The sequence below is a fragment of the Drosophila tropicalis genome, unplaced genomic scaffold (assembly GCF_018151085.1).
Source record: "Drosophila tropicalis isolate 14030-0801.00 unplaced genomic scaffold, ASM1815108v1 contig_108, whole genome shotgun sequence".
Taxonomy (NCBI): domain Eukaryota; kingdom Metazoa; phylum Arthropoda; class Insecta; order Diptera; family Drosophilidae; genus Drosophila; species Drosophila tropicalis.
Genome location: NW_027172444.1, coordinates 802,034 through 827,047, shown reverse-complemented (window position 1 = coordinate 827,047; position 25,014 = coordinate 802,034). Strand labels below are relative to the sequence as shown.

The following is a 25,014-nucleotide window of genomic DNA, read 5'->3' as shown; positions in this document are numbered from 1 at the left end:
CCTTTAGTTGTTCTCCCAGACGCCTTTCATATACAGAAAAAGATCAATTGCAAATATTATTAGATGATTATTTAAAAAAGGAATTATACAGCCGAGTGAGTCGGAGTACGCGTCACCAATCGTGTTAGTAAAAAAGAAAACAGGAGATATTCGTTTGTGTATCGACTTTAGAAAACTAAATAAAGTTTTAATTAAAGATAATTATCCATTACCACTGATAGATGACCTACTTGACAAATTAGTAAATAAAACGGTGTTCACAAAATTGGATCTTAAAAATGGATACTTTCATGTGCATGTAAATGAGGAATCTATTAAGTACACCTCGTTTGTCACTCCATTAGGGCAATACGAATTTTTAAGAATGCCCATGGGATTAAAAAATTCGCCAGCTGTGTTTCAACGCTTTATAAATAAGATATTTTGTGATATGATTAAAGACAACAAGTTAGTTGTGTATATGGACGATATCATGGTCGCCAGCAAGGATATAAATGAACACTTAGAAACTCTAAAGGATGTTTTTATAAGATTAGCTAAGAATACATTAGAGCTACGTTTGGACAAATGTGAATTTATGAAGTCCTGTGTCAAATATTTAGGTTATCAAATATCAGGTGAAGGTATAAAAACAGATGATAAAGGAATGGAAGCGATAAAAAATTTTCCAATACCTGAAAAGGCACAGGCTGTTCAAAGTTTTCTTGGGTTATGCTCGTACTTTCGTAGATTTATTAAAGATTTTTCTATTTTAGCGAAACCGTTATATGATCTTTTGAAAAAAGAAAATGAATTTGTGTTTCAAGAAAAAGAATTAAATTGTTTTTTACTGCTCAAAGAAAAACTTATAAGTGCACCGGTGTTAGCAATTTACGATTACAAGGATGAGGTTGAATTGCATTGCGATGCCAGTGCTTTAGGATTCGGAGCAGTGTTACTTCAGAAAAAATCAGACAAATTGTTGCATCCTATATCCTATTTTTCAAAACGAACAACCGGAGCAGAAGAAAAGTATCATAGCTTTGAGTTAGAAACTCTTGCAATCATTTATGCTTTACGCAGATTTCGTATTTACCTTCAAGGTAAACGCTTTAAGATTATGACAGATTGTAATTCTTTAACACTGACATTAAACAAAGTTGAACTTAACCCTAGAATTGCTAGATGGGCGTTAGAGCTTCAAAACTATGATTATGAATTGATTTATAGGCCCGGAAACAAAATGCAGCATGTAGATGCTTTGAGCAGATGTACAAATGTTATGGTAGTTGAAACAACAAGTTTTGAAGATAACCTAATAATTTGCCAATCAAAGGATCCTAAAATTCAAAACTTAAGGAAATTATTAGAGAAGGCTGAACACAAATTGTATGAGATGAGAAATGGAGTGATTTATAGAAAGGCAAATGATGGTAGACTTCTCTTTTATGTTCCAGAAAATATGGAAGATCATGTGTTGTATAGGTATCACAATGAAATAGGACATATAGGGAGAGACAAAATGATTAATTTAATTAATAAAAGTTACTGGTTCGCAAACCTCAAAGACAAATGTACTAGTCATATTGAAAACTGTCTTAAATGTGTTGCCTATTCTCCAAGATCTGGAAAAGAACAAGGTTTCTTGCATTGTATACCTAAAGGCAATAGACCATTTGAATTGATTCACATTGATCATTATGGACCAGTGAGTGCTGGTAGAGCAAAAAGCATATATTCGTGGTTGTAGATGGGTTTACGAAATTCGTACGATTATATACGACGAAAACAACCAGTACTAAAGAAGTTTTGTCAAGTCTTAAAGATTATTTTAGAACATACAGTAAACCAAAGTGTATTATTTCTGATAGAGGTAGTTGTTTTACTTCAAGTGAGTTCGAGGAGTTTATAGAAAACTATAACATTAAACATATTAAAATCGCGACCGGATCTCCCCAAGCAAACGGACAGGTAGAAAGAATTAACAGAAGTCTAGGCCCGATGATTGCAAAATTAGTTGAACCTGAGAAAGGATTGCATTGGGATTTAGTGGTAGAACAGGTGGAGTATGCAATAAACAATACACAGCATCGAAGTGTAAAACAATTGCCAAGTGTTATGTTGTTTGGAACGTCACAAAGGGGGCGAATAGTAGATGAATTAAAAGAGAAACTAGAAATGATAAATCAAGACACCAAGCAGAAGAGTTTAACAGAAATCAGGAATGAGGCAATTGAGGCTCAAAATAATGCTCAGTCCTACAACAAAACTTATTATGATAAAAGCAAACGAAAGCCAAAAGAATTTAAGCAAGGAGACTATGTTATGGTAAAAAATTTTGATAGCACAGTTGGTACGTCAAAGAAACTAATTCCAAAGAATAAAGGACCTTACCGAATAGAAAAAGTTTTAAAAAATGATAGATTTTTACTTAAAGATGTGGAAGGTTTTCAAGTATCTCGTAACCCATATCAGGGCGTGTGGAGCATTCAGAATATAAGACACTGGATCAAAAAATAAAGATCAAATTTAAGATGTGAAGAAAAATATAAAAATATTAAATGTATTACTATGTTACTTAATAATAAGAAAATATCCATATGTATCAATGTATAGAAATAACTTAAGATTACGTGATCAGGAGATCCAAATGTCAGAATGGCCGAGTTGTAGTAGGCTACATATAAATCCCCTGGTCTAAGTATGTATATAATACTTATTTACTTACTTCAATAATAACGCTAATCCAATACATACATATATAAAAGAACCCTATTGTATAAGCGATAACCTGTATTATGTAGCGATTAAGTTATATCGATATCAATGTTGTGATATCGATGACCTTTAAAGAAGACAACGCTGATACGTTCTTCCTATCTGAAAAGCTTACAGCGACCAGACGTGCATTTGAGAAAAACATAAAAATATTAATCCATCCATTGTGAATTGATATTAAATCTGAGAAAATAATAAACGATTATAACTCTTACAGTATGTTTATGTGAATATATATGTATGTATTAATGTATACACATAAACATATTCAAGTGCAAACTTATATTTTATTGCGTACATATTTGATTGTTTATACTTGCAAAAAAAGTGTTGCAAGTTGAGCTCGTTGTGTTGAATGATTTTTGGTATGGATGTACTACACCTCCCGGCCAAACAAATTTTCTTTTTAAAATATTTTTTGTATGTACATATATACTTTTGATTAAATGAAGTAGTTATAGTAGTTGAATCCATACAAATTTTTTTATATATTTCTTTTCGTTTTTTTTTTTTTTTTAATAATTTTTGCAAATTTTTAACCTATCCTTATGTACTGTTTGTATCTTATTTTTATTGTTCCTAATTTGTACGTTGTTGTTTTTAGATATTTCTACCACTTCGAAGGATCCTATATAGGCTGAGTCAAGCTTATGACCAGCTTCGTTTTTTAAGAAAACCTTATCTCCTATATCTATTTTAAAATCTGCTGACTTATTGTCATAAAAATGGTAAATATTTACTATTACTACTCGAGATTTCAGTGTTGAAAAGTGGAAAAATCGGGTAAAGCTAGATTTCAGTGTTGTCAAACGCTATTTTTTATTTGGCGCGCTGTTTGACTGCTCTGGTAGCCAAATATTTTAATCTAAACTCAAAAGTCGAGGAATATTCGGCTGCTCTGGCAGCCGAATATTGTATTCTAGACTATATTTGTTCTATAAAATCAAGAAATATTGTAAACTCAACAATATTTTCGTTTGTTGAGAATAGTGCGAACAAAAGATTCAAAAAGCCCGCGTATTCGGGTATCCAAAATTCGGCATTTGGCAACACCATCTCAAAATTGAACAGCTTTTTTAGCCGGAAAAAGCTACTTTTAACTATAGTCCCGCTAAAAATATTAATTTTCTTTTGTTAATTACTCAAAAACTACGAAATAAATCGCCAAGGCGCACCTGAGGTCGTGCTCGTGCAATTTTTCTCTTTCGTTTGATACCAAAATTATGTAGTTTAAGTGCGTTTTGGGCCCGAGTAGTAATAGTAAACATTTACCGCCCTCAGCATAACTTGTGTTGCGCGTGTTAACTCCTCCCGGGTTTAAGTTAAAGGCGTCCTCGTCTTTTCTTGGAGGGGTCACTCTTTCAGGTCGCTTGATATTTTTTATAAGTCGTCGGATCCACCAGATTACAACATAGCAGATGGTGACGACAGCGAAGGTCACACAGCCGCTTAGCAAAGGCCTCGTGATTATTCTGGACCTTAGTTGATCAATATGTTGTAGATTTTGAAGACTAAGGTCGCGCAAGAAAGGCAGGCTCAGGTGTTCCCGATGCTCGGTTACGTTGATCGGAGTTGTCGCTGAGACGGCGGGTTTCTTCATTAGCATGCCACGATGGTTAGTGTATTGGGTGCCGTTTAGCCAGATGACATCTTGCAGGAAGTGGTGCTGGTGGTGGCGTCGCAGTTGGTGACCGCAAATGTTTTTGCTCCGGAGTCGGCTACAACGCTATTATTATCTAAATCGAGTACTGTTTTATTATGTTAAACGTGGAAAATATTAATTTTTTTACAGGACAGCTTTGGTTTTGGATACTTAATTAAAAAATGTAGGATGTTCGAATTTTGGAAAGCTCTAATGTGTGAGACCCCTAAAATGTTTGTTACACTAACATTTGTGAAATGCTCATTTGCCAATTCTTTGATGTCTACGCTGTCCAGGATAAGAAGGCTGATTAGATTTACTTTAGCCAATGTTATTGATAAAATTAAACCCTCCAGATTAGTAATTATTATTCTGTTTTTTGCTAAAATGGATTCAAGTAAATATTCGGATTCAACACTGTTATTTTTATGAATTGAGTTAAGGCCTACTGTTACTTGATTATTTCGTTCTTGGATTTTGAAGTTAATTTCTACCTGCTTATTTTCTGATTCGATTAGCTGTCCCTGCTTAAACTTAATTCGTTCCCAGTCGTCAAAGTCCGGAGTGCCGGCTATTACCTTCAACGCGCTTCCGAGCATGTTTATGCTGCGAGCTTGTCGGTAATGCACCCTTACCGTGTCCACTAATGTCTGTATGTGTCCTAGGTCAGTGTCAATAATTTTTCGTATGTTGGGATTGTCGAATAAGTCAAGTGTTTTTCTTGTTTCGTCCACGTAAGTTATGTTCGTAGTGTGTCCGATATACCCATATTCGTCACAGATAGTCACGTCACCGTCCGTAATGGGTATGTAGTCAGTGTGAGTATATTCATTAAGTCGTGAAGGGACTTCGTCAAGGTGATGGCAGTTAGAGCCGATATAAATGAAAATGCTAGCGTAAAAGTGCAAATAAGAATACAAAATATAAAATAATGGATAACATGATAGTTGTAAAATGAACTTAAGTTTTAAGGCAAGGTTATTTTATATTGTCCTTATGGACCACCCTCCCCTTTAGAAGAACTGTTGTGCCTAGGTCTGCTTCAATGGCAACTTCTGAGCACAGCGGTGATAGCTTGTTTCCAAGTCTTTTATTGGACTTGAGACATACTTTTTCACCTACTTGATAGGTTTTATGGACTCTGTCTTTGTTAACCTCCGTCAGCTTTTTATTTTGTGCCGACAGGATTTTGTCTTGTATTTCTACTGACAGCTCGTCGGGAAATGCGTTGATAATTTCCACTGTTTTTTTCCCGGTTACCGAGTGAATCGATCTGTTATATTTTGTTGTTGCTAAAAGAATTATGTCGACTGTGTCGATCAGCTGTGAAACCTTTCCACCTGACCATTTGAGGTGCTGTGAAGTGGTGGGGCATTGGCCACCTCGATGTCAAAGTTATTTTTCAGAATTGATCGAATGGTTTCTGAGTTTAACGACTTCTCGTTGTCACAGTAGATAATTTTTGTTCTTGGAAATAGGTTTATTAACTGCAACATAGGTGCTTTTATATCGACTATGGCTCGTGATGCGATAGCTTGAACGACAGCAAATTTAGAGAACTTATCAACACAAGTTAAAAAAAATTTCCTATCAGTGGAATAAACATCCACATGCAGTATTTCCCCAGCGTACGATGGTACAGGTGTTTTTCCCATTGTTCATTTGGTTGGATGTCTCTTGTATTTTCACATTGCACATATCTTGCAGTTGGTCGCAATTTCTGCGGCAAGTTTGCTCATTTTTGGAAAAAATAATCCTGGAGAATTTGTTTGACATTCTCTTGTGCAGCGCGATGAGCCCTGTTGTGCTCTGTAGTTGCGATCTCTCGTTGTTCGGTAGTGTCAGTTATATCGGTAAAGACTTTTTTACAATACCTGAAGGTGGTGGTTGGGAATGCCTGTATTAACTTATGCTGGATAAAGGCGAGAATCGGTAGCTCGCAATGAATTGCGTTCACCACGTCCGATTTTACTACTTCTTGCAATGTTTGTAAAATACATAGTATCCCTATCATTGAACATGACAATATGCCTCGTTTTTTCTTTAAAAAATATGAATGTTCTGACCCGGGGAGACGGACCTTCCTCAATTATTATCTGATTCCTAAGCAGTTAATAGGCTTATCAGTCGTGTCTATCGTGTACGTCAGTGATTCTTCACTATGTACCGTAGCCACGTCGGAGTCAGCTGTATCCTCGAAAGCATTCACATTCTGCCGAGAGAGAGCATCCGCAACTAGATTTTCGTTATCTGGTTTGTAGATTATATTCGCGTTGTGTTCATCAATAAACGCTTTCCAGCGTTTAATTTTTGCGTTTGGATTTTTATCTGAAACCGCGAATGTTAGGGGTTGGTGGTCGGTAAAAATGTTCAGATTTTTAACCCCATAAAGATAGTTCCTTAGGTTTTTTAAGGTCCATACGATGGCGAGAAGCTCGCGTTCGTTAGTGGCAAAGTTAACCTCGTTGTCACGTAGTGTGCGTAATATCATTGTGATAGGTCGCCCGCCTTGTGACAGTACTGCTCCTAGGACAAAACCTGACGCATCGGTTGTTAGGTCAAATGGCTCTGTTCAATGAAAGACCTTAGTATTTCTTGAATTAATTAAATGTTTATTTATTTATATATAAATAGGCACTAGCACATAAACCAGTGACTCAAGTTTGTCGCAACCAACACATAAATTGGGTGGACTTCGGAGTGAGATTACAAAGGTAGAGATGGGGGCCAAAGACACAGCGATGTACACCCGATGTAACTACAATTGGTATCTGATCTTACTAAGAATAATGCATTTATTTTATAGTAAAAATAGAAAGCTCACCAGTGTATAGTACGACATAGTGTTAGGTCAGCGAAATACGTCTTTATTGATAACCGCTAACCATAACAGCTTAATTAACTGGGTCTTTATTGTTACTGCTGACCATATCAGATCTACTTATGACTGATGAGCCATCGCTATCTATAATCGGGTAACATACTTATTTTGACATACATTTCCATTTGTTCTATATTAAATATAATTGTCTTAATGTTATACCAACTAAACACCAACATACTCCCGGTCGTTGAACACCTGTTCAACGTTATCCAACGTTGACTGCAAAATTGCTGGGGGCTGGGGTTGCTGCAGAAGGAGTCGGTATAGGATTCGCGATCCTCACGGTTGTCTGCTCTGGACCATTATGCCTTGGCGGTTGAGAGCATCTCTTTATTCCGTATACCATCACGAGAACCAATGGTGTTGTTAGCGCTACGTAGGAGACGATAACATGGTGTGTCGGCTGGCTGGGGTCTTCTGGTAACTTCCAGTTTAGCTTAGTTTCCAATTTTCCTTGAATGTTGCTTAGTTCGTCGTAGCTATGTTTCATCTTCGTGAATTGTGTTGTTGTAGGCGCTGCTTTTGTTGAGCCAATGGTGAAGTTGCCAAATCGGACATATGACAATTTCATTGTGTCTGACATAGCTGTACGGTGACCTGTTATTCGGATCGCAGAACTCCTTGCTGTACACGTCGGGTATAGGGTTAACAATCCAGTTTTCTTGACAGTGACACCTTGTATATTATCGTCACAGGTCAGTGCGAGTTCAATTGGTCTGGTGGTGGCAAAAATCCACTGATTTTTGTGATACATGTCGTACCACACGAATGACCTGTTTGTGTGTATTTGTATTTGACAAGTTGATGATTTTGTGTTTTTGAATAGCTGGAACTCACAGTTGCTATTAGCCGTAAACGTCGTTTGTTTATCAAAACAAATATATTGCTCGTTGTTGAGCTGATGGCATTGTTCCAGATCTGCTCTTGAGAGCCCAATGTATTGATTTTGTTCTTTGTTGACAGCAATAATGAGAATTTTAATGTCCATGATTATAGTCCCATGAGTTCCAATTGCTGGAATGGGTATCAGGTTATACAGTTGCACTGCCTGCGTTGCCACCAATTTTTTTTTTTTTAACGTTTAATATATATTTGTTGAATCTACTCTTAAATTAGAGCCTAACAACAAGTTTGAGATATTTTTCTTAATCTAGTACTTAAGATAAATCCTGGGGATATTGCAGGCGGCCCGAATCACTTGTTATTGGGTTGGTCTGTCATTTCTTTTAAGACGAGTTCTATTATTAGTTCGCGTAAGGGAATTGGCAAGAACATTTGGGTGTGCATCCAGTTTCGCAGAATACTTTAGTTGTTGACTACCTATTTCAGATTTTACGCTAGGTATATTTAGATCATTTTGAATGTTGTCGTTCCGTATGTACCACGGGGCCCCCGTGATTGATCTTAAAATTTTCGACTGCGCTCTTTGTATAATATCGACATTGCTGGTACTTGCCTTCCCCCATAGTACGGCTCCGTAAGTCCAGATGGGTTTCAGTACGGTGTTGTATAGGAGGACTTTATATTCCAGACGTAGAGGGGACCGAGCATTAATGATCCAATGTAGGCTACTTGCTTTCAGTTTAAGCTGTGACTTTTTTTGCTTCGATGTGCTTGCGCCAAGTTAGTCTTCTGTCTAGGTGGATGCCAAGGTAAGTGACATCCTCGGCTTGAGGAACTGGTACGTTGTTTAGCATTAGAGCTGGACAGATTCTTTTGTTAAGCGTAAATGTAACATGTTTGCATTTCTGCTCGTTGACCCGGATACGCCAGGTTGCTAGCCATTCCTCTACCACCTTGAGGTGTTCCTCTAATTTTGCAGAGGCTTGTATTGGGCATTTGGATCTGCTGAGGATTGCCGTGTCATCGGCAAAAGTGGACGTTGTAAGTCCTAAACTCGTTGGTAAGTCTGCAGTGTACAGTAGGTAGAGCAATGGGCCGAGTACACTGCCTTGCGGTACACCAGCTTTGATTTCAAAATCAGCCGAGACGGAGCCATTACATTTTACAGCGAATTGCCTATTGTAAAGATAAGATTCCATGAGTTTGTGGGTGTACTGTGGCAGTTTTTGCCGGATTTTGAACATCAGACCCTCCAGCCAAACTCTATCGAAAGCCTGGGCAACGTCGAGAAAGACAGCCGCACAGTATTCTTTTTAGTTCGAATGCTGTTCGTATTTCGGATGTTATGCGATTGACTTGTTCAATTGTACCATGTTTTTCGCGGAAGCCGAACTGGTGTGAAGGGATTGTGTTCTCCGATGCCAGAAATGAGTTTAGTCGGATCTGCAGGACCTTTTCAAAAAGCTTCGAAAGACATGGCAGCAAACTAATTGGCCTATAGGATGATGGCTGGGTTTTGTACTTTCCCACTTTAGGAATCATGATGATAGTGGACCTTTTCCATGTTCTTGGGAAGTAGCCAATTCTTATTATAGCGTTGAACAGTTTGCAGATGTGTTGTATGGCAATGATAGGGAGTTCCAGGATCATTTTCGGTGTGATTAGGTCATGGCCAGGGGCTTTTTTTGGCTTTATGTGGTTTTTAATAACTGCAGTGATCTCGTCCGATTGGAGTTCCGAGTACTCACTATCCGTTAGTGTGCTCGAAGGGGGAAGTACAGATGAGTTTGATGTTGGATTTGGCTGGAAAACCATTTTAAGATGTGTGGCAAATACGGATGCCCTCTCTTCGTCACTGCGGGCCCATCCACCGGTTAGACTCCTTATCGGTGAAATTGTCTCTGTAGGAGCGCTTAAAGTTGGGTGGGCTTTCCACAGAGGATGTTTGGTGCTGGTTGGTCTGAGCTTTTCTATGTATTTTCTTTGAGCCCAGCTTTCCTCTTGTCTTAACGCCTTGGAGAGGTTGCGATTAGCATGCCTTAGGCGAAGTTTTGCTGCTGGTGAGCGAGTAATCTGCCATTCTCTTCTTAGACGTTGTTTTTCCGTTACTAATTGTTCTATCCGCCGGTTCGTAGGCCTGTCAACAGGTTTAGTGTAAGAAGAGGCAGGTGGAGTAGATACTCTTGCTGCAGCTGCCATCATAGACTCAAGTGCAGAGACGCACATATCAATGTCCTCTGCAGCATCCAGTTTCGGCGAACAGTCAATGTGGGCACTCATGTACATTTTAAATTTAAGCCAATTTGTTTTGTTGTTTGTAAGCCTATATGGGCGATCAAGTACTTGAGGTCTTGTTAATAGTGTGAATAGTATTGGAGAGTGATCGGAAGTTAGATCTAGCAGTGTATCCGCAGTGATCCGATTACGTGGAATCCTCTTGGTTACTGCGAAATCAATCAAGTCAGGCACTTTCTGTGGATCTGTGGGCCAATAAGTAGGCCTACCCGGTGAGACGCAATCCATCTTATTGAGAGGGTTGACTATTGTGTTGTACAACTGCTTGCCTTTAGGATTTACCAGGCGAGATCCCCAGTGCGTATGTTTGGCGTTATAGTCCCCTGCTGCAATGAAGCGATCTCCGAGTGTGTTAAAGAAATCGGTAAATTCCTTTTCAGAGATTGAGAAGCGTGGTGGGCAGTACAGGGCAACCAATGTAGTGTTGCCGCAGCTGGTTTGGACGGTTATAGCAGTTGCTTGTAGGTGCTGTGTTTGAAATCTGTTGAGGAACGAGTGTTTTATACGGTTTTTGATTAGGATACCAGCCCCGCCATGAGCTTTTCCGTCTGGATGGTTTGTTGCATAGAAGGTATATTTTGGTATTTGAAAATTATTTTTTGATGTTAAATGTGTTTCCGAAATCAGCAAAACGTCGATTTCACTTGAGTCTAGGAATAGTTGCAGTTCATTTTTGTGCTTGGAGATGCCGTTAGCATTCCAAAGACATAGACGTAGGGAAGCCATTATTTATTCTCGATAAGCTTCTGGATAAGCAGGTTTTGATTCCGCATCCGTTCTTGCATACAGTTTTGCATGAACGTCATAAAAGTGGTCATGTTTTGATTGAGTGAGATCAATAGGGCTTCTAAGCCACTTGGAATTTGCTGGCCAAGCTCTGGTGCGCTAGGTTGCGGATTCTGTAGATGGTGGAGTGACGGGGTCTCTTTTGCGGGCTCCGTCTGTCCAGTTCGGAGCACACTAGCGAAGGATACACTAGGACTGTATGTAGCAGGCAAGTTAGATGATCTAACAGCCTTGGCAAAGAATACCTCCGGTGTAGTTTTAGAGGCGTTGACGGTGATTTTTGGTCCAGCTGGGGGTTTGCGCCCGTTTAGGTGAGATTTAAGATCCTTGAAGACAGGACATCCTCTGTAGTTGGCCGTGTGGTTCCCTCCACAGTTACTGCATAATCTTAGTGCGACATTGTTTCTGTCCTTGGTGCAAATGCCATCTTTATGATGTTCGCCACAGCCAACACACACTGACCTGAGATTGCAGTTGTTAGAGGTGTGGTTGTATTCCTGGCAGTTTTTACACTGCGGTGGTTGGTGTCTCTTATGGGGCTCCTCTACGGTGATTCTTCTGTGCAATAGGAGCTGTAGGTTGTAGATTGGGTGCACTTCATTTGGCTTCGACCGCTTTGCATCTGGTTGGAGCTCGATTTTAAAGAGCGGCTGTGCGACTTTGTTCCTGTTGATGATGTTGACAACGGATTTGACCGCAAACCCTTTTTCGACCAACGCGTCTGCTATTTCTTGAGTAGGGACCGATGGCTCAATCCCCTTCAACACAACCTGGAGCCCTTTACTGCTTTTTAGTTGGTAGGTATAGAAGTTGATGTTAGCATTACGGAGGTACTTTTCGATGATGCGGAAATTGTCCTCAGTTTGGGTTTGGCATTTAATTTCTTTAATGTTACCCCTATTGAGAGGGGTTACAACAAAGTTATTTGCCCCTACTATTTCTACTAGCTTCGAAATCAGGGCGCTGCAGTTGGCTCCACGGATGTATAAGGGGGGTGGTCTAGCCGATTTAACTTTATCTACAGCGCCGGCTTGATCATCTTGCTGATCGGCAAGAATTTTAAAACGATTCCCGCTAAGGGATGCTACTCGTTCATTTGGTTTGGTTATTTTCGGCGTGTTGCCACTTTTTTTCTTTTGCGGGCTTAGCTTCCGCTTAGTTATTTTAATATATCTATCCATTCCAGTTTGGACAGAAGTCGTTGGGTTTACTATTGTGGCTGACTCAGGGCGACTTGTCGTTGACGGCTTGAGGCAGGTCAATACTTCGGCAGACGCTGCAGTAGTTGCTGTCAACGAGCTGACGGTGCTGGTCGGTGCAATCGGTGACCCAGTTATCGTTATTGATGGAGAAGCACACTGCTCTCTCCACGGTAAGTTGCTTTTGATTGCTGAGTGGCTGGCACTTTCGGTGTTATTGCTTACGCTAGCATTCAGTGGGGTCGGCGACACCACCGAAAAGTACGCGTTGTTGCGTTGGACCGAGAGTCGACGCTCACGTTGTTGTTGTAGAATTAGTTCTTGTAGCTGTTGCTGTTGGGGATCGAGAGAGCTTGGGCCCGAATTGGTGGACATGTCTTTTGTAAAGATTACGCACTTTGTTGTTGCAACTTAGTATTTATTGCTATTAGCAATTGCTATTTTAGCAATCTAATAGCAATATGATTGTAAATAGGCGTCTCTGGGGCGACTGAGAGCCCTACACAAATTTTTGCAAACGCGGTCTTTTTTTTACACTCAATTTTTGCGGAGTGCATTAAGAAACACGTCTGTACACGGCGGCAGTTAAATTAACGTGAATTTTAATATCACATGATTGTTTGCGATTGTGCCTTGTGCCTTCATTAAGCCATATAATTACAAGATGTTGTTATCTGGAACTGGCAAATCCAAACCAAATGGAAGATGTCTCTTAAGTTGGTTCAGATGTTCCCTAAGCTGGCCTGGTGATAGTAGTAACGGACTTATTTTGCTATGATGGGCATCTGTAAATACTCGGGAAATTTCGGTTTGAATTCAGTCACTGCAGTCACTGTCATTTGAGTAGTTAGTGTGATATACCATTGCAATGCTTTTACCGCATTGTCCTGGACCTTGGTTATGTCGTTCATTTGTTGTTTCATTAGTTTCATCTGATTTTCAATTGTGGCTTCAACTCGCTTAAAGATATTTATCGTTGAGTCAATGACAGATGTCTGGTTTTGCAGTAAATTCAATAAGTAATCTTCGTTTGGTTTAACTTTTCGTATCGTTGCATACTTGGAGTCCAGCACATCAAATAAGCCGTTCGCGATGTTTCCAATTATATCTAATGGTGATCGTCGTCGGCGTTCTATGTGAAGGAGGTCGGTTTCTGCCCGCAGCTCTGAGTTGACATGCGCGAAATGTCTCTGTTCCAGAGGCTTGCACCTTTATTAACACGCATATTTCTCCAAATTGTAATACTCCCTCTGAAAATGTCTTCAGGTCGGCCCAATGTGGTTCGATATCGTAATATGCCACAATAGTCAGACATTACCATCCTTCCTGTGCCAATACTTTCATAGTATATGCCTGGTTTGGGGTTAAATCGAGTTATGTTAGTCCTTTGAGCAAATAACAACATCATTAGGCAGATCATCATTGCCAACGGTGGCAGATCGAAAGACAAACATATTTTTGTCTCTGGTTCGGCAGTGTCCTCGATACCAGGGTTTTTTTTTGGGAATTCGATTCTGTGTCATTTGTCTCGATTTTACGTTTTATAGCCGTCTCTCTAAGCAAGGGAGCCAATTTTTGGATAGCCCGTTTGTAGGTGCCTGTTGTAACGTCCACCACACGGACGTATCCATCCAGGCCTGGATATATTTTAACAATTCGTCCAATTGGCCATTGCAAGATTGGCACATTATCCTCCTTTAGAATTACCATCATGCCTTCTTTGACGTTGTTATATGGTTTCTTCCATTTGGATGTACCCTGTGATTTCTGTAGGTACTCCTGAGACCATTGTGTTCAGAATGTCTGCTTAAGTCGTTGCACTAATTCCCATTGCTCTGGAATCGATCGTTGTGTTACTGGCTCTGCATCTGGTTGCGCTACTAATGGTTCTCCGATTAATAGTTGGACTGGGGTTAAAGCTGTGAAGTCGTTGGAATTGTCTACGTTTGGCGTTAATGGACGAGAGTTTAGCACTGCTTTAACATTGACAATGATGGTAGACAGTTGTTCAAACGTTAAGTTTGCAGTCGATACGTTTTTCAACAGTAAATGCTTAGCGGACTTTACCGCAGCTTCCCATAATCCTCCGAAATGTGGAGACCGTGGCGGTATGAACTTAAATTGCACTCCTTTTTGGTTGCAAAATTCCTTGATAGTACCTGCTGCCTTTTCTGAGCGAATTGTATCGATCAGTTCCTTTGTTGCATTATCGCAGTATAGTGTCGGGCACCTTCCTCTGCGCCCAATGAAGCGCTGAAGCGCACCCACAAATGAGGAGGTGGACAGGTCTCCGACCAACTCCAAGTGGACTGCCTTGGTTGCAAAGCATACAAATACTGCAATGTAAGCTTTGTCGGGTCGTTTTCCTCGAACTTTATGATGGATCCAGAATGGTGCACAATAGTCTACTTCGGCGTTGAGAAAAGGTCTATTCTGAGATACCCGGTGCTCAGGTGAGTCACCCATGACTTGTTTAAAGAACTGAGGCCGGTACTTCGTGCATGCTACGCAGCCCTGGATCACACTTCGAATCATAGGTTTTATCTTAATGATGTGGTACTGTTGCCGAGTTATCCCGCGTAGTGCCTCATGTCCACAATGAAGATTCTCTTCATGAAGTTTCTGCAGTATCATTTTTACCACCGGATTATTATACGGTAAGAGATATGGATTCCTTGTTCCCGTTGATACTGGTGCTTGTTGTAGCCGAGTTGCTACTCGTATGATTGAGGGTCATCCAGAATTAGTGGCAATATTGCCACCGTGCTTTTGCGATCCAGCGGTTCATCAGGTCGTTTCTTTAAATGTCGTAATTCATATGCAAATCCTGTTTCTTGAATTTGCTTGATGATTATTCTTCTTGCTTGGTCCAATTCTTTCAACTATAACTGAGTTGTTGGTTATCTATTCTGCTTGTGACAAAAGCGTAGCACATACGCCACTATTCGCTGTAGCCGGTAAAATGAATTTCTGTGATTTACCGTATATATCCATTCACTTGTGTTGTTTGCAGTGCAGCCACCATGCTAAATACCTTGATTTTCTTCTCAGCAGTATCCATCGTGTGTTCTGTAGGCTTAAATGGTGCTGGCCAGCCACGTTGTGGTCCACGCAAAAATAGAGGTCCATACAACCATAATGTATGTGTGCTAAGCTGGGCTGCTGATTTGCCTCGAGACAGAACATCAGCTGCGTTGAGCACTGATGACACATGCCGCCATTGCCTTGGATGTGATTCTGCATGAATTTTGGTCAACCGATTAGCCAGAAACGTGTGAAAATGTGATGCCCGTGAGTTAATCCAAGATAGTACTACTGTTGAGTCTGACCAGAGAAATGATTCAACACTTTCTGATCCTAATTGGAGATTCTGTCGGACTCTATCTGTGAGTTCAGCTCCAAGCACAGTTGCACATAGTTCCAGCCAAGGTAGTGTCTGCTCTTCAAGGGGAGCCACTCTCGACTTGGCGCACAACAATCTGACCGAAATTTGGCCATTTTTATAGGTTGATCGGACTGCCGCTCCATACGCCTTTTCTGATGCATCTACAAATGCAGTAGTTCCTTTGTAGTGGGGACCTTGCCATCAAAAAATATGCCTTGGGATTTTCATGTGGTTTAATGCCTGTACATCCTCTCTGTAGGCTTCCCATTGCTTCTCCAAATACGGCGGCAGGTCATCATCCATCTTAATTCGTTCGGTAGCAACATGTTGAAGAAACATTTTTGCTTCTATCACTACCAGTGCGAACAGCCCTAGAGGATCGAAGATTTGACCGACTTCAGATAGCACCACTCGTCTGGTTATTCCTTTTGTATGCTTTTGAGCCTTTCCACATAATTGATCTTCTTTGGGTGCCCATATGATTAACAATGTTTTCACACTTGTTTGTTCCAGTGTGTCACCGAGATTAATGTCAGCAATCGTGTCTTCCTTTGGGATTTCCCTTAGAATTTAACTGGTGTTCGAACACCATTTTCGTAAGTTGAAACCCTTAGGCCTAAGGATTTCTAGAAGCTCTTGTTTTATTTGCAGGCATTCTGGTAAACTGTCTGCTCCTATGAGACAATCATCAACATAAAAGTCATTTTTTTAATGCTAATGCTCCAGACGACAGTTTTTCCATGTTTTTTAGCGCTAAATATTCCAGACACTTCGTCGCTAAATATGGGGCTGATGTGGTTCCATACGTCACCGTTTTTAAAGGATAAAACTTTAGTTCTTGACTTGGATCCTCACACAATCATCTGATCGAATTGATCGGCAGGGTTTATCCAAACTTGTCGATACATTTTTTCATTATCCGCAATGAACACATACTTGTGTGTCCTGAACCGCAGAAGAATTGAGAAGAGTTGACTCTGTACAACTGGCCCAGGATATAAAATGTCATTTAGCGATTTTTCTGATAACGTTTTGCATGATGCATCAAACACCACTGTTTAAGAATAAACAACGTGTTCATCTGAAGCGGCTTCACCAAATCAGATGCACTAAAGAAATTATAATACAACTGTACTTTTGTCACAAACAACTAATCTAGCATATGACTAGAATTACAATCAGCCACACACATTGTAGAAAAACACTTGTAATTCTAAACTAACCCAAAATATCACAACGGCAGGATGTCAAGTGGCCGAAGCCCTGCCCAAAATAATAATAATTTTCAACCCCCGAAAACGTGGGTTTGAGTCTCATTAGAATAAGATATTTTAAGAACAATTGTAACCTCCTAGAGCCTAAGATTCCCTATATAAACTCCATACTTTTGTTAATAAAATCAGTTCATATTTTGAATTCAACGAATGAAGATTGGGTTATTTTCCTTCTCTCCGGAATCCCTATTCACCACTCTTACCTTGGTTGTGGTACTTTCTGGCTTTAGTACACAGTGAGGCGGTATAAAGTAATGGTTCCTAAGAATTTGTTCTACCATTACCTGCTTCATATGTCCAAGCTGTTCACATTCTGACATAAATTTTACATACTCCTTTTTTATGTCAGGGCTTATTCGCCGCTCTAATGACATGAATCTTCTTATGGCTACTTCCCGAGATTCTCCAAGAGATGAAGCCTCTTCAGCAAATGGAAGCTTTACAATTAATCGATTGTCCGCCACCGTGTGTAGGTTATCGAGGAAGAATTTTTCACAATACTCTTCCTCCGGACTCGTTTACTTTTATATTGGCTCTTTTGTGTCTAGCTGACAGAATCTTTCTAGAGATTACTCTGGATTTGTTATGCCTACCATACATGTGATTGCGGCTGACGTTGCCATATTAATTCTGCCAGCAACAATCCATCCATACTCTGAATTTTGTAATGTTGTAACGGTTTCGATTGCCCCGTCTTCTTTCTGGTAGCAGTATAGCTTAGTGATCATCAGCTCCCAACAGCATATAAATTTTTCCTGGTTTATCAAATGTTGGGTCCGCTAATTGAATGTTGTCTGGTAATGTGACTTTCTGCGTTAATTGTTCTGTGGGTTGGTCACCTATTATATGTGGAAATACAAATGCCTCAACTAGCATTGCGAACTTGTTGTATCTTGACCTTACAACCAAGCTTACTCGCGCCTTGCTTATCTGTGGTTGACCACCCACTCCATTTATGTGCACATGAGACTCGTTAATTTTTAACGATAACTTCTTTACCAGTCTCTCTGAGACGAGATTTACTTGAGAGCCGCTATCCAGGAGTGCTCGAAATTCTCCTTTCCTTTCATTGATCCCCTTTACCACTACCTTGGCCGTTGCCAACAGGGTGTATTTTCTGCCAATTCCATAAGCAGAAGTTGTAGAAGCGGAGGTAGCAATTTGGTTGCCTGTTTCTAAATGCAACATTGTGTTATGTTTTTTAACGCATTTAAAGCATCTCCTCCAAAAGCAATTTTTTGCCATATGGTCCGGCTTGAAGCAATTGACACACAGTTTGTGTCTCTGCACCCAATTAAGCCGCTCTGCTGCGGATTTGATTTTAAACTTTTCACATTCGAAGAGTTTGTACTTTGCTTTTTCGTAGAAAGCACACAATGTACTGTTTGTCCCAGATGCTGTTGCGCATGTCTTCTTTGGGTTTAGTTTTTCAATGCTGCGATTTTCGTTTCTTGGTTTTCCAATCGCCTCTAATGTTAGGAAGCGCTGTTCCAAGAATGATCCCTTGTGTTGGATAGAGATTGCTCATATAGTGCGTGGTTGAATCTATCCAATTTTCTTGTCATATGAAACATTATGACAGCATCTGATGATTCCATATTAACGCCTACGTTGTTATCATGCAAATTTTTTATAGAAGCTGCGTCGTTTCCCACATTTGGGTGATCAAACAGCTTTGCCAGTATGGCTGTTACTAGAACTCGTTTGTTATTAAAACGTTCCTGCAACACTGACCAAGCAGTGTTGTAATTGGCTTCTGTTAATTCCAGGTGCCGTATCAGTCTCTCTGCTTCTCCAGAAAGGTTTGATTTTAGGTACCACATTTTCTCTATCGTGGAGGCATTTGACTCATGAACCACCTTTTTATAGATGTCATGAAATTGTTGCCATTTCAGATAATCCCCATCAAATTTTGGAATGGGAATTTTGGGTAGTTGCAATGATTGTATCGATTGCAATACAGGTGGTGATTGTATTACTACATTTTCTGCTGGTGCCACACAGAATTTCAGCATTGTATTTTCTGCGGCCACAAACGTAGCTATATTATATCCGGCTTCGGCTGGATTTTCAGCTAGCCGATGAATCTCATAATGGATTTCTTCAATTTGCATCCATAATTTGTCGACTACCGATTTGTAAGTCATTTTTTCTTCAGGCACAATTTGTGTTAATGTCCTGGACAATGACTCCAGCAGAGCACTTTGCTTGCGAACCAGTGGTTTGACCATGACTCGCTCTTCCTCTCTTTGGCGAGCTTGTCTCTCTAGCTTTATTTTTGCCAAATGGTCCTTCCAATCTTCCATCATATTAGATACAACCGTCTTCATTTTGCTGAAATAGTCCGTTATAAAGTAGTCATCTTCAGTTGGCACGTTATTTAATTTGTCCATCAACTCCTGATGACCTTTCTCGAAGTTCTCCCACATGTATTCCAGGAGCTCAAGTTTCTCCTCGAAATAAGATGGCTTCGTTTTCCTAGCGATATAATCCTTTTTGCTATTCCAAATGAAGGCCTGAGTTGCCTTTCCTCTTTCTGTCTGCTTCTTTTAAAACTCCTCCATGTTCTTTTATGTTCTTATGTACTTGCTTATGTACTATTACTTGACCCGATGGGAGTTTATTTATTTTGTCAAAGACAGGGAACGCTCGTTCCTAAAATTGGTCAAGTCTCGAACAAATAAGAATAAGAAAGAAAATAGAAGTCGCCTTTTCTTTAGTGTTTAACAATAGTTGATTTTTTTTCCAATATACTTATTCTTTTACACTGATAAACGCTACAACAGTGATAACAATTTTATTTCAGTTTCTTTTATTTGTTATATTCAAAAACTGCTGACTGATGCCAAACTCGTGCGTACGACAGAGATTGCTGACGATAAATTTTTTAAGGGAGTGCGACAGAGTTCAACAAACTTTATTTTATATAAAAATAATTTTATGATTTGGTCGCCTTGTTGACACAAATCGTTGTTAAATGGTTTTGGACAAAGTGATCGCCTAGTTGATCAATTTTTATTCAATGGGTATGCACTGCTACCCCCTTGCGGAAAACCAACTCCTAGTTTTCCAATGAATTGTTTTTAGTCGCCAAGTTGGCTACGCAATGATTGTCAAGTTAATCAATTGGGATGTTTTTCGTCGGGACCCCAGATTGATGTGAAATGTTTATCAATTCGTGCCCTCGCTTAGGATTGTTCTGTGTCCAAAGCGTGCAAAGAAAGTAGTCGTCTAGTTGACCAGTTTCCTTGTTGTTGAGCGTTTGGTCGCCTGAGTTGACCAAATATTCTCCTTAATGACGGTTTCATTAAGTCTGTTACTCTTTCAACTTGGAGCCGCCTATGTCGGGGTCACCAAAATGTTCAATGAAAGACGTTAGTATTTCTTGAATTAATTAAATGTTTATTTATTTATATATAAATAGGCACTAGCACATAAACCAGTGACTCAAGTTTGTCGCAACCAACACATAAATTGGGTGGACTTCGGAGTGAGATTACAAAGGTAGAGATGGGGGCCAAAGACACAGCGATGTACACCCGATGTAACTACAATTGGTATCTGATCTTACTAAGAATAATGCATTTATTTTATGGTAAAAATAGAAAGCTCACCAGTGTATAGTACGACATAGTGTTAGGTCAGCGAAATACGTCTTTATTGATAATCGCTAACCATAGCAGCTTAATTAACTGGGTCTTTATTGTTACTGCTGACCATATCAGATCTACTTATGACTGATGAGCCATCGGGTTACATACTTATTTTGACATACATTTCCATTTGTTCTATATTAAATATATTTGTCTTAATTGTCTTAATGTTATATTATTTTATATAATCTAAACACCAACAGGCTCTTTGAAGTTTGGATACGCTAGTATCACATCTTCAAAAGCTAGTACCTGTTTTAGCTTGTTAAACGCTTTAAGTTGATCTATTGTTAGTTCTATACTCACTTTTCGTGAGTGAGTTGCGCTAATTTTGCCGTACTCACCCTTCAAGATCTCCGTTAGGGGTTTTGCGACTGAGGCGAAACCGTTTATAAAGCACCTGTAATAGCTGGCTAACCCCAAAAATGATCTGAGGCTGAACAGCGTTTTTGGAGGGTGGAAGTGTGTATTCCCCCTCTGGTCACTGTGAATCCCAAGTACTCCACCCTCTTTCTGAAGAACTTGGATTTTTCTTGGGAAACCCTCATGCCGGCATCTCGTAGGCTGCTTAACACCCACTCAATGTCACGAACATGGTGTTCTTTGTTTTTGGAAAAAATGATTACATCATCAACATAGACGAATCAAGTTTTTCCTATCTGGAAAAACCCGCTGACCACCACTGTATACTCGTGTATTATGTACATATATAGAGTTAATTGGAATTTTGACCACGCCCCCTTACGCCCCCAGGAATCACATAAAACTGTTTTTCTTAAAAAAGTATAATAGCTAGAGACATCAAATTTGGTATCCAGACTAGAAACTGGCTATTTAAAAATTTTGCCACGCCCACTTTTGCCCCCGCAAATTAAACAAAACTGATTTTATCAAAAACAAACAAAGCTAAAGTCACCAAATTTAGTATGTATACTAGCTTAGTATGCGCGCAGAGTATATATATTTTCATATTTTGCCACGCCCACTTCCGCCTCCATAATTAAGAAAAAAACGATTTTCTCCTGTGGTTTTTTGACTATCGCATTCAAATTAGGCAGACTAATTAATCTTATCTATTTCTACAAAACTACCAAATTTTATTGAAATCGGACTAGAAACATGCAAAATATGAGTATGAACGTATTTTACTAAGCGGTCCACAAGGCCAGAATTGGCCGTTGGCTAGTGGCGGAGCTAGAGTGCTCGTGTCTTCGTAGAGTGAGCGAGATAGCATATAGTATAAGACATGTAAAAACAATTTAATAGACAAACATTTGGTTTTCGAAATTCGAAATATTTGTTTCACCTGGTGTATGGTATACCCAAGTCGACGAGTCGACTTACTTGCTTCATTTATTTTGAAAAGACAAAAAAGATGGGTGCACAGAGGTCTTACGTTTAGAATTAACAAAGTTATAAAATTGTTTAGGGTCGGAAGAAAACTGAAGCTTACACCGCTGAAGATAATTCTTATAGCATTGAGTATTAAGCATCATGAATTTTGAACGAGCGACTGTATACAGAGCATAATCTGATGAACGACGTGTTTTTTGAAACTTCTTATAATATCGTGTCTTCACATTTTTCAAATTGGATAACTCACGAGAGAACCAGGGAGGTTTGTTAAGCCGCTCCAGCCTACCAAGAGGCACACAAATATCAAAGAGTGAATTCAGAGTATCATAGAAAACACGAACAGCTGAGTTCATATCTCTACAATTGTACAGATAAGACCAATCGGTAGTAGCAATGTTTTCATTAAGGCTGGCAAAGTCAGTCTTACGAAAGCACCTAGTTAGAGGTATCTCATTTGAACCAAGTAATGGTGAAAGCAAGGGCAAATCATATTTTAAATTTAATGTAGGATGAAATTTGTCTTCTGGAAGAACAAATGGTTCAATCCTAGAAACATCACAATAAGAAGAGTCCAATACAAAAATAAGATCTAACGATTTTCTATTAGAATTTAAGACGGAATTGACTTGGGATGAAGATAAGCCTAGAAGGCCATCAATAAAGTCATGTGACAAAGAGGGCAGCAACGTGGTAGATTCATCTGTTAGTGACCATGCTAAAGCGGGTAAATTAAAATCACCTACAACTATGAGCAAGTCTTGACTGGAAACTAAGGAGGAGACAAACTGAATTGCCTCTAAATGATTTAAATAAACCACCATGTCTGACAATGGTGGAATATAGGAACAAGTAATAAAAGCATTAAAAGATTAAAACTCAATCTCCTGGGTACTAGAAAATTGAATCATTTCAGATGATAATGCAGCATATGTTGTCTTTGATCCCAAACTAATGCCTTCGCCCCGTTTTTCACCCTTTTCCATTAATTTGATAATATTCAGGCAAGTTCGAATTTTGTCATAAAGAACTCATCGATATTTAATGCAGCAACAATCGAGAAATAAAATCTGTATCAGAATGGATCTACAGTAAAGTCAACAATAACCATCTGGAATACGAAAAAATAAAAGAAATAGATAAAAAAAAAAGGTAATTTTGAATCATTCATTAAAAAAAACCTATTGAAATGCAACCAAATGTTGGAACGATTTATGTCCAAGCATTCTAAATGGCTGGAATCTAAAATATCAATAGTTGTTAATGAAAATTGTAAGACACCAAAGACAACAGGACGTCCACCTTTATCTTATGCAAATGCAATGCAAATTACAATGCCGGCCCGTGGGTATAGAAGTAATGGAAACTACTGCTGAAGTGTCCTTACAAAATCTTTTAAATCATACTGCTCATCGAATAATTCAATTGCAGTCTGATGTTTTCCAGCAGTTTCCTGTTAGTTCCAAAATCAAATTAATTTGCAGCTATGGAATTGATGGTTCAACTGGTCATAGTATATACAAGCAGAAGTTTGGAAATGAAGCAAATGGCGAACAGCTATCAAATCATTCTCTTTTTTGTAACTTCTGTTATTCCCTTAAAAATTATTGACTCCTGTTATTGGAACATCTGGACTCCTCAGTCCATCAGATATTGCAGACCGCTCAAAATTGAACTAGTAAAAGAAACTTCTGCTCATACATATGGAAAAAATAATTTAGATTTTCAAATTGATAACCTCAAACCGTTTGTTTTTAAATTGGATGAGAACTTCGACATATCAGTTACCTATGAAATGCATATGACACTTATTGATGGCAAGGTTCTCAACGTACTAACTGGAAATAAATCTACTCAATGTTGTCCAATATGTGGTGTCATCCCATCTAAAATATTGGAAATTACTGATTTCAGTTCAGAAACCTTCACCCCAAAGCTTGATGCATTAAAATTTGGGGTAAGTCCACTTCATGCATGGCTCCGGTTTCTAGAATTTGTCCTGAACGTATCATACAGATTAGAGATTAAAAAATGGCTAATGAAAGGTGACGATAAGATTAAAATGAACATACGGAAAAAATACATTCAGGAAAAGATTTGGAATGAAATGGGTCTACGAATAAGTATGCCAAAGACGAATGGCTGCAGCAATAGCAATGATGGTAATACCGCAAGAAGAGCTTTTGAGAATAGTAAAATACTATTATCCATAACCAGTATTAGCGAGGCCCTTTTAAATAATTTTCACATTATTTTAATAGCAATTTCATGTAATTTTTATTTAAGTTCGGATAAATTTCGTTCCTTTCGTGAGAGAACTTTTTGCTTATATATGCATATTTATCCGTGGTATCCAGTGTCACCCATAGGGTGAAATGGTATATTAAAGTAGCCAAAATGTATGGCACAGGCAGAAGGAAGCTTCTCTGACCCTACAAAGTATATACATATATTCTGGATAAGGATCAACAGCCGAGTCGATCTAGCCATGTCCGTCTGTCCGTCCGTCCGTCTGTATGAACACGCAGATCTCGGAGACTATAAGAGCTAGAGCCACCAAATTTGGTATGTATACTCGTGTATTATGCAAATGTACAGAGTTAATTGGAATTTCGGCCACGCCCCCCCACGCCCCCAGGAATCACATAAAACTATTTTTCTTAAAAAGTATAACAGCTAGAGACATCAAATTTAGTTTGTATACCCGTTTAGTTAGCGCGCAGAAATTAATTGTTCAAACTTTTTTGCCACGCCCCCTTACGCCCCCAGGAATCACATAAAACTGTTTTTCTTAAAAAGTGTAATAGTTAGAGACATCAAATTTGGTATGCAGACTAGTTTAATAGACGCGCAGAAACTGGCTATTTAAAAATTTTGCCACGCCCACTTCCGCCTCCGCAAATTAAACAAAACTGATTTTATCAGAAACAAACAAAGCTAAAG

At 39.1% G+C, this 25,014-nt stretch overlaps 1 long non-coding RNA gene across 1 annotated transcript in view; it reads left to right on the top strand.

Moving 5' to 3' along the window:
• Positions 1 to 25,014, top strand: part of LOC137573057 (uncharacterized) — a 140,570-nt gene that overhangs the window by 57,046 nt on the left and 58,510 nt on the right. The window lies entirely within an intron of this gene.